Below are 11,229 nucleotides of genomic sequence, written 5' to 3' on the forward strand. Positions count from 1 at the left end.
AACATGCAAATACTCCTGGGTGCAGGTGGCGAGGGCATAGTTTAGAGACCTGGCAGGAGAAGCACCTTATCTTATCACGTCCTTATGGAGCAGTAGTGCCGGTAAAGTGAGCCTGGCCCTGTGGCTGGGCCCCTTCATCATCCCCAGGTGTCAGGAGGTCACCCAGGTAGCAAAACCCGCTGGGAACTGAAGTACAGATCCAGGGATGGACACATTGTGTTTATGGCTGTATTGCGTGGCCGTCGCAGTTTCCTGCAGCCTGGGTTGCGCTGGCACCCGTCCCCAAACCCAATTAAGAACGTGGCTCATTGTAAAGTACAAATTTGAGGTGTCTTGATGTGTGCCGGCTGCTACAAATCTCTTTTCTTTACTGCTTTGTCCCATCTGCTAAGATACTTCGCTTCAAAGAGACGTCTGGTAGCTACATCGACGTTTGCATTCTCTCAGAAATTAAAGGGAGATGCTGATGCCAACCTTCCCAGAGCAAAGGATGATCAGACACTTCCCCCAGGGCGTAACTTTAAAAGTTCCAGAGCTTCTCAGGTGTAAATACATGATGGAAACTCAGCTCCAAGAGCCTTGTGCTCTGTCTGGCATCAAACCCGGTGCCCATACTCACCCAGGGTGACCAGCAGCGCTTCCCATGGCCCAGCTCCTCGCTGCCCGGAGGCACCGCCAAAGGGGTAATTGCAGCCCCGGAGAGCCGCTCCTTTCACCGAGCTGCTGCCTTTAGCATGCCTCAGGTTATGACTTGGCTGGTGGGCATCCCTGTGATCAAACCGCCTTCTCCCTCCCCCTCTTCTTTGATGAAGCCTCAATTGAGTCATTATCATTATTGGAGCCCAAATTGAGAGGCTCAGCCCTGCCTTCCCTTTCATTTTCCAGTTATGCCTGGTGTCTCAAATCCCTCAGCAACAGCTGCAGATGATTTTTCATCTACCACAAACCCCCCTTCAGAATCTGAATGGGAAACCGAACCAGATTCCTTCTGGATGGTCAGAAAATACAGAGAGTAGGGCCTTGGTTTGCATTTCGTGAGCACGCGTGGTGGCTCCTGCACCACAGGATGGCAGTTTCTGGGGACAAAGGAAGTGGGTTTTGTTGCAGTTTGATCTATTGCTGCTGGATATCCATTTTTCATCAGGAAGGGAAAGTCATCCAGAGCGCACTTTGGTCCTGTGCGCAGGTTTGGTGGGAAAACCCCTTCGACGGCATCTCCAGGGCACTTCCTGGCTCCTGAAGCCAGGCAGGAGCTGCCTGAGGAAAGGTGATTCAAAGCAGCTCGCTGCCCTCAATGCTGCAGAATCGGACCCTCCATCCCTCTGTCCACAGAGGGTCCAGCAAGGGCACATGCTGTTATACCTACCTGGCTCGAAACGTAAGGTTTTTATGGAAGGAGAGAGGAAATCACTTCATCCGCTGAGTTTATTCTTTACGATCCTGCTTATCTAGAAGCTACCAGCCTCTGAGGTGGCAAAACCCTTCACAAACTCCCTGTTATCATACCCACGCTCACAGGCTGCTCCTTGGCGGCCGAGCTGGGGCCAAGCTCACCTTTCCATGGCTCTGTTACGTGGCTCTTGGAAAAGCTGGAACCAAGACTCCCCATAAAGCACGTTTGATTGGATTCCTGTTTCAGAGCAAACACGAAGCACACTGCATTTCCAAGAGCGTAAAGATTTAAACTTATTTACCCTGAATGGGAAAAGACAATTAAGATCATAGAGGAGCTTCAATCTCTGTGCCCAGGTGGCCAAGAGGGCCACTGGCATCCTGGCTTGTATGAGGACTGGTGTGGCCAGCAGGAGCGGGGCAGTGACCGTGCCCCTGTCCTGGGCACTGGTGGGGCCGCCCCTCAAATGCTAGGGTCAGGGTTGGGCCCCTCACTCCCAAAAGGACATGGAGGGGCTGGGGGGGGGCCAGAGGAAGTTCTACAGCTTTTTACATTTATCTCTTCCTGTTCCCTTTAATGACTTTGTGTTTTTTGAGAAAACACTTTCCAAAGAAGGACCAAGTATGAACACAACACCCACCGAAAACAGTCTTATGAATGGATTCCTTGGGTATCACAACTGTATACATGTTTTATGAAGGCCTGAGAAGCTTCTGCATAGCTTCAGTACAATAGGGACATGGTTTAGTGGGGGGATGGCAGGGTTAGGGTAACGGTTGGGCTTGGTGAGCTTAAAGGGCTTTTCCAACCCAAATGATTCTGTGATTCTCTGTACACCCAGGAGGTGGCCGGGGGAGGTTCAGACCGCACGTCGCTCCGTGTCAGCAGGTACTGCAGGTGTCGGTGAAAATAAGAAGAGTAGGCTTTGGCAAAAAGGCTTTGCTGTATTTCACCATTCTCAGGGAATTCAAACAGAAGGGGGGCATGGAAAACATAATGAAATGTTACAACAGGAAGGTGAAACTACGAGGAGGTTTGCAAGTCACTCGAGGCTGAGGAGCCAGTCCTGCAGTTTGGCGAGCCGATTTGCTGGGGGAGATTCGCTGGTGACAGGGAGCTCGGATAAAGCGAAGCGTGAGCAAAACTACTCAGAATTTGGTAATTAGTTCTTGAGAAAGCATATTGCAGAAGGCAAGGTTGTTGCAATGCAGAACAGAGGTACGGAGGGGGACAATGGCCAGGCACATTCGGAGAGAACAACACTCCTGTGGTCATCCCAGAGAGCTCAGCTCAAGGCCCTCCAGTTACTAGAGCAGTGCTGTTGCCTTCTTGTTGTCAAGGTTGATGTCAAGAAACTCATCTGCTCAAGAGATTGATCTGATGAGTCATGTCGTATTAGTCTAAACACCTATTTTGCCATCTGCGAAACTGAAGGAAGGGCCATGCCAACTCACCTCTGGATCAGCGCAAGCGCTCCTCAGCAGTGTTACCACACCTCCTGCACAAAACCCTGATGGGTCAGGGCTGTTTCTGTTGGGAAGGAGGGATAGCTGTTTGGAAGAGGCCATTAATTCCACTTCTTTGCTGGATACATTTGAGCACACTTATAAAGAAAACAAGACGAAACGCCGTTTTCCTGACATTGTCAAGTTTACTTTCCATCTTCTACTACTTCCATATTACCCTGCCACAAAGTGGTACCTCCTTATGTGTAATTATTAACTGCGGGCTGCCTGGAAGAGGTAAAACTCAGCAAGTATTGCTGGGCGCTGTTATTTCATCATCAGTATTTATTCACATCGGTTTTGAGGACAGGCATTTCTTTTTTCTTTAGTCGTTTTACAGGGTGCAAAAGAGATCACATATTAACAAGCAATATATAGGAGTGGACTGCCCAGCTTTGACCAGACTGAGGAAACACAAGTTTTCCTCTGTAATAACCGCAGACATTTTGCAGCCTGCTTCAAGAAAACCACAGATGCCTCGCAAAGGTGGAGCTCTGCCTCTTGTGACTGAAGGAACATTCCTACTGCCATAAAAGAGCTGCTCTGGGGATATAGTAAATGTTGTTTGTGTCACACAAAATGACATGGGGAGTCATAGGAGAGCCCCTGCCCCAAAGACCCCCTGGTCCAAAGGACTGGGTAGATCATCCAGCGGCTTCAGGGAGTCCCCCGCCCACCCAGGCTGTCCCCTCCACTATTTCCATTACAAGACCAGCTTCCCGCCACTGAGTGTAAAACGTCCCGGACAAATAAACCTTGAGTGTCTGGTTTTCATTTCGGTATGGACCAGGAATAACTTAATCCGGCGTGTTTAACCGAAGCAGAGCAGCGTAGGCAGGACAAGTGCCTGGGCCAATCCTTTACGGCATCCAATGAGAGCCAGAAGTAGAGTTTGAGCACTTGGGGGTAGCCAAAGACAGCTCTTCACCAGCTCTGCTGCAGCCATTTTCAAAGTCTAACAAGCAACGGCCTTGTCACAAACTCACACACATAAAAGAAGAGCAGGAGCCCCATGATGAACATCCTTTACCACGTACAGAAGTCCGGTCCGCGCTGGTCAGTGACCTGTACATCTCATGGCTGTAGATGTGTGGGACCCCTATGCATTTCTCCATCTACCTCTATCTATTGCTGTATCAGGCATTTCTCTTTCTATGCCCAGCCCAGGAGGAACTGCTGCTGGTTAGACTCACTGACCAGGGACAGGCAAAGAGAAAACGGCCTCAAATCACCCTCGAGATACTGAAGAAAGAAATAGGGAAGAAAAGATGGCTGCAAGAGAGAGAGATGGAAGGAGCCACGGGGGGCCCTCACCTGGAATGCCGCCGGTAGGAGAGCTTCATCTTTTCCCACCGTCGCCTTCAGGATCAAAACATGCCCTTTACTGTTCTTGGAGGTCACCTGCGATAACGCATGACCTATCAGCACCTTTAATGAAAAACCCAGCTGCTAAAAGCCGATTTTAAGAGTACAAAGAGGTTTCAGAGTTCCAATAAACAGAGAAACAGACCCTTATCTAAAAATAAAAAAAAATCAAACACTGTGGTTGACAAAAATATCCTTCACCTCATAAACAAAGGAAGCAGCTGAACCTTCACACAGGCTGGGATGAGAGATTTTGCAATATCTAATCCAGAAGAAGGTATTTCATTTCCTCCTGATTTCAGCAGCTGCTGCAGGAATTCAAGTTTTTCAGTGGCCAGATGAATCCGATTCCGAAACCCTCTGAGCACAGGCAGCAGCGCAGCCCTCCTCCACCCCCCGGAGCGGCTGTGCTGCGGGAGCATCTGCAGACGCGTGTCTGTCCATTTGCGGTGCCGGGGGTCGCTAACAACGCACAGGCAGATTCACTGCCTGATAAATGGGGCTTGAGAGTGAAGAGCCATGGTAGCGGGCCCTGAATGCATGCCAAGGGGAGCTGGGCAGGGGGTATCCACTGGGGGCTGTGTGCGGGACCTGCCTTTCCAGCTGATGACCTGGCAGCATCTGCACAGCACCAAGAACGGATTTTCATAATAACCACAAGCGGCGTTTTCATTTGGATTGCAGTGAATTGCTGCAGCTTATAACAGTTTCCTCCTGCTGCTGAGACCAAAGATCCTTTAAGGCTGAGTGTGTTTGTCCGCCACCAGCTCAGGCTGGTGAGGCAGCATTTGCTGGAAGGAAAAACCAGTGATTTTGCAGCGCTGCTACCTGAGCTGTCTTAGAAACAGTCCCAGCCAGCAAGGCCTCCTGTGGTGATGCTGGAAAAAGACAGTGCTTATTTCCCACAAGCTCTTGATCTGCTTTCCCACAAGGAAACTGCATGCGATCGCTGCGGCTTCGTGAGCCAGCACATGGAGAGGAATGTCAGGGGCTGGCTTCCTTGGGCACTTGCGTGCTCCTCTCTGCTCCATGCCTGTTTCTGCTTCCCTCTGCCACCCTCCCACCACAGCACGAGTCCTGCTCCTTTCAATCGGTAATCTCCTGTAATGGCCTCGTGCCTGGGGTATCCCTGGTTATTGTCCCCATGCAGGAGGCGAGGGCTCAGGACACAGGGGTCCCGTCCCCTCCCCAGTCACTGACAACGTGGCCGCAGCCAGGCAGCGGGTACAAAATCACAGCATCAAACTCCCTCAAAGCTCACACTGTCTGGCTGGGGAGGGGTGAAAGCAACAGAGCAAATTTTCCTTGAAATGTCCTTGGGATCCAGCTGCCCAGCTCAGGGAGAAACCAGCCTTTGGCAGGAGGTTTGCTCGCCACCTGGGGCAGAACAGAGAGGCCCCCGTTTACTGAGCACTTGTTGCAACAATTTCATAGCTCCTTTGTAGAAGTGGCATGCCTTTTGAAGGTTATGCAAAGGACAAAAGCATGATTCAAGAAGAAAACTTCCAGGAAGGATGAGAATGTAACTTAAGCTGCTGCAAGAGAAAGTTTCCTGCATCATTTCTTTGTGGGGGAAAGGTGTTTGATGAGCACATTGCGTGGTACGAGGCCAAGGCAGCCTGTGTACGTGCTGGGACCCCGCTAGGGACTGTGAGAGGAGATGGAAGGCAGGGTTGAGTTTCCAAGGGGTTTCACACCTCGAGGAGGCTGTGCCTCCGCAGTGCACAGCCTGCCCCGTGTGCTCCGAAATCCATCCGGGGAAAATCCCAGCAACGCAACCCGTGAATCCAACATCAAGTGAAGCAAGCACCGGGGCATGTGTAGAAATACTGTTGTCACTTGGGCAAAATCTGTTCTTGCTTCATGCTAAATACGGTAAGGTCTGATCAGACAAAACCGTTGTATTCCTCCCAGATTCATCAGAGAAACGCTCATCCTATTTTTACCCTTTCATCATTCCCCACTGCCATCGATAAGCAGAATATGCAAAGTGCCTTCTCTCTCCCGTGGTTTTTGACTTGGTGGCTCAAGTTAAAATTTCACCTTTATTTCAGGACAAAGACAAGACCTTTGTGTTCCTTTCCTCCTTCACAAAACAGAACAATATTTAATCTTCACTCAGAAGCCTGGAAGGGACAAGATGAATGGGGAAGGAGAACTGTTGTTTCATTAATGTTTAATTCTTACCGATTCAACACCTTCACATCGCAATTGTTATCTGAGAAAACTCTCATCCTCCACCACTGATTGAGACTTACTACTGTCCACTTGCTTTGACCTACTTCCACAAAAAGGAATCACCCCAAAATCAGGAAGAGCTGCTTAAGGATGAGGAAAAAAGCAGAAACCACCAGGTTCTGTATGGGACGAGTGATTTGAACAGCACAGTTCTTGTAACAACAGGGTCATTAATTTTTAGGAGACAAAAATGTGAGTCTCTGATAAGGAAGGACCCTCAAAATTCACATGGGAAACAGCATGCTAAAAGATTTTTTAATTAACTTCAAATAGCATCTTCTTGCTAGGCCAATGGAGCTCCTCTCATGCAGTCAGTTCTGCCGCAGCAGCAGCAGCCCCTGCCCACGCCAGAGCCCACCCTGAACTCTCCTGGTGTTCGCAGAGGGCAGTTGGGTCGGTCTCCTTCCGCAAAGCCAAGAGGAACAGGAGCTGCTTGCTCAAGATTTTGTGCTTTATTTTTCAAAAGCACGAAAGGAACCCCCCAATTTTGCTGTGTTTGTGCTTAGAATGCCTTAACCGATTCCATGGATGCTCGGAGACAGTCTGGGGTGTAGGAGACAGACTGGAGCATGACACAAGGGTCAGAGGACTGGCTGGACCAACCTGCAGAATACAATTCGGTTTTCCCCCATCCCTGCCATTGCAAATACATACACCACTACTTCTGAATTCTCCTTTTAATCAGCAAGAGGATCCACATACAAAAATGGCACAAACTTGAAAATAACAGGGCGATAGGATGAAGGGAAATGGCCTTAAGTTGTGCCAGGGGAGGTTTAGGTTGGACATTGGGAAAAATTCCTTCCCCAAAAGGGTTGTCAAGCACTGGAAGGGGCTGCCCAGGGCAGGGGTTGAGTCCCCATCCCTGGGGGGGATTTAAAAGCCGGGCAGGTGAGGTGCTTAGGGACAGGATTTAATGGTGGGATGGCAGGGTTCGGGGAACGGTTGGGCTTGGTAAGCTTAAAGGGCTTTTCCAACCTCAACGATTCTGTGATTCTATTCTATGATTCTGTAATGTTCCGCACTGGCTGGGTATAGATCCACAGATTTGAGCAAGGCAGAATCTTGGCATACGTTGTGCAAAGTCTTACACCTGAGACTTTTCAACAGATTTTAATAGTCTGGATGGATCTGAATTGAGATCAACGTCTCACCCATTCACTGGCAGTGAAAGGTGGCAGCATGGCAGCCGGCTCCTTCCTGGTAACTGGGAGATAAATTCATGCCTTGGGAAATTTTGCAGGTGTTGCGTTTCTTGTATACAAGCAAAACCATTCCATTGATTAACTTACCTGGAAATAGATATTTTTTTTTTCTGCTGCTATTTCCTAGTTGACTGCAATTTCACAAAGAACTGCGTGACTAATTCCTGATGCCAGCTTTGTAACTGGTTGGACTTTAGGCTCTCATCCTTACAGGTAAATACAAGTCAGCTTCCTGGTGGTGTCTTCTCCTGGAGAGGGAAATAGTTACAACTATCTACAAAAACCATCACAAAAAATGTGGTAAGAATCCTGAGAGGCATAGGGTAAGTTTTTCCACAGATCTTTAAATAAATTAATAAAAAATCAGTGGTATTTAGGTTCCCAAATGAAGCAGAAGGCTCTGAGAATATTATTTTTTGTTCTCTGGTCAAAATCTAACTTTTTATTGCAGTAATGGAGCAAAACACGTGCCAGCAGGCAGTCTGGGCTCACTGGCTCTGCAGGCTATTCCATTTCCATACAATCCTATTGCAACCTAGGAAGTGCGCTGTAAGGATAGTGGCAAGGCTTTTGTCCTCTCTGTGTTAATTAAATAACATAAATGAGCATCCTGCTGTAACTTGGGGTCACACTGCTGGGAAAAGAGCTGCGCGTCCCCTCCTTGGGCTGTCTCCTCCTTTGCTCAGGAGCTGCATTTAATCTCAGGCCTCTGACCTCCCCCACATCCCGCTGTACCATGCATGGTGCCTGTCCCGACTCAACTTGCAGTGGGGCTCAGAGGGCCAGGGGGTTTCGGGCCCCAGTAGGGTGTCCGGCCCCAGCTGCCACCCTCGTGCCAGACAGCAAGCAGAGGGGTGCGTATCTGGCCTCAACTATGGGTCATCTCCCGTTGCTAGCCCGTTTCTTCTTCCTTTCCTGTGTACCCACTGTCAGGTGCCAGTTCCCAAGCTCTTGTTTAGCAAGTGCCAAAGAGCAGAATATTAAACAGCAGTCTTCCTCTGAGAAAGGCAAACACAATCATTTTTTACTAACGCTTCCTGATAATTACTGTCATTGCCGTCCTGCACATTACTTCAGCGAGCCCGGTCTCGCAGACCTAAGTAATTGAAAAATAGGGGCTTTGTTGGCAATGCCTGCACCCAGGAGCACTGCAAGGTGCCACTGTCAGCAGGAGCCTGGACCACGCATGGCCAGGCAGTGCGGGATGGAGCCGTGCTGTGTTCCCTGCCCCTAAGAGCAGCCGCTCTTAGGAGGGGTCTTTGTTAGGAGCTCATTTGGTAACAGGCTCTACCACACTGCCAGCTCCTAAATCCCAGTGCTGGAACCAGAGGGCTAGGTGGGAGCATGCACCACACCGGCCTGCTGGGGCTCACTGCGGGAGCATGGGAAGGAGGGCTGCCGCATCCTTCCTCTGTGATGCGCTGTGTTCCTGCCTTTGGACAGAATTAATTACTCTACTCTGCCCTAGTGAGACCCCATTTGGAGTACTGTGTCCAATTCTGGGCTCCCCAGTTCAAGAAAGATGAGGAACTCCTACAGAGAGTCCAGAGGAGGGCTACAAAGATGGTGAGGGGACTGGAGCATCTCTCCTACAAGGAAAGGCTGAAGGAGCTGGGCCTGTTTAGCCTGAAGAAGAGGAGGCTGAGAGGGGATCTCATTAACACATACAAATATCTGAAGGGTGGGTGTCACAAGGATGGAGCCAGACTCTTCCCAGTGGTGCCCAGCACCAGGACAAGGGGCAATGGGCACAAACTGAAGCAGAAGAGGTTCCAGTTGAATGTGAGGAAGAACTTCTTGACTTTGAGGGTGACCGAACCCTGGCAGAGGCTGCCCAGGGGGGCTGTGGAGTCTCCTTCTCTGGAGATATTCAACCCCTGCCTGGACGATGCCCTGCGCACCCTGCTCTGGGTGAGGCTGCTTGAGCAGGGGGGTGGGACTGGGTGATCTCTGGAGGGCTCTTCAAAGCCTTGCCATTCTGGGATTCTGGGATTCTGTAATGAGGCTCTGCGCTTGGATTCAGTTAGAGACAGTAAAGTGGATTTCCTTGCTCTGATTGGAATCTGTGAATCTCTCCATTTTTTTCCTCACCTGCTTTGAAACAAGACAATGGTGGCCGTGAGGGCAAAGAGAGAAAACTGGGGGCACCTTTTCCTAAAGAGCCAGCTCTGCTCTTACCGCCGACCAGAAAAGAGGCAGGGGGAGTGACACTGAGCACAAATCCCTCTGTAAGCAACAGTTTCTTCCCAGGTTATGAACTTTTTCCTTTTAAATAAAAGTAAAACATGCTTGTATTTTAACTAACTCAATAAATGAAATCACTAATGAGGAAGCAAACAGACTGTTAACAGCCGAACAAGGAGTTCTGACTTAAAAACATTGCTGCAGCTATTTAATTGCTTGAAGGCTAAGCAATAAAGCACTGCAGGAAATTCCCCGGGTCTCTCTTCCAGATACCAGCATACCTTTTTTCCTGAATTAAAAAAAAAGAATGAGGTCACCAACATAATTTAAATATTTATTGGTAGATAAGGAAAACAAACATAAATGCCTTTTCCCCTACTTGATCTTTCCTTTGTGTGTGAAATTACATCAGATAGAGTTGTCTATAACTTTAGACAAAGCCATCTCAGTGGTTCCTATCAGTTACTTGTGTCTCTTCTCCCTCCCTCCTGAATATCAGCAAAGAAATGTTATAATGAAATTGCAAATAAAAAAAAAAAATGGAGCACTGGTAAATAGGAGGCCCAGAGGTGGGAGAATCCCAACCATCAGCTCAGTGCCACGCAGACCAGGAAACAGATCAGCCATTTCCACATAAAGCCCTAAGTTTTGAAATCTTTTCGACAGCAAGACTTTGAAGCATTTCCCTAAAATTATGCCTTACCTACTAAACATTGTACACCATGCTGTGTTAAATATACCAGAGGGTAACAGCTGAAAACAAGAAGGATTTTTCCAGCAACTTTCATACAAATTGTGTCTTCGCAGAATTGGCTGCACAACAGCACTTGGCATCAGGCAAAAGGCTCAAGGTGCATTTCAAATAGGCTATGAAACAGCCTGGAAGGAATATGGAGATGTGGCTGTGGAGAAGTCCAGCTATTGGTAGGGGCAGAAGCTGCTAAGGAGAAGGCTCCCAGGCTGCGACTGCCTGAAGGGAAAGGAAAAGGGCTGGTGCTGCCTGAAGGGGAAGAGAGGGGGTGAGGGCAGGCAAAAACCTATCCCAGCCAGCCAATACATTTCTTAAGATGATATTTTGGTCCACTTCCATCCTGTCCATACATTCGTTTGTGATAAACACATTAATTCTATTTTTCACTTGACCTGCAGGAGGTAGAATCATAGAATCATCTAGGTTGGAAAAGCCCTTTAAACTCATCAAGCCCAACCGTTACCCTAACCCTGCCATCCCACCACTAAACCCTGGCCCTAAGCACCTCACCTGCCCAGCTTTTAAATACCCCCAGGGGTGGGGACTCGACCCCCGCCCTGGGCAGCCCCTTCCAGGGCTTGACAGGCC

This window comes from Egretta garzetta, unplaced genomic scaffold, assembly GCF_000687185.1.
Source record: "Egretta garzetta isolate BGI_Z169 unplaced genomic scaffold, ASM68718v1 scaffold426, whole genome shotgun sequence".
Taxonomy (NCBI): domain Eukaryota; kingdom Metazoa; phylum Chordata; class Aves; order Pelecaniformes; family Ardeidae; genus Egretta; species Egretta garzetta.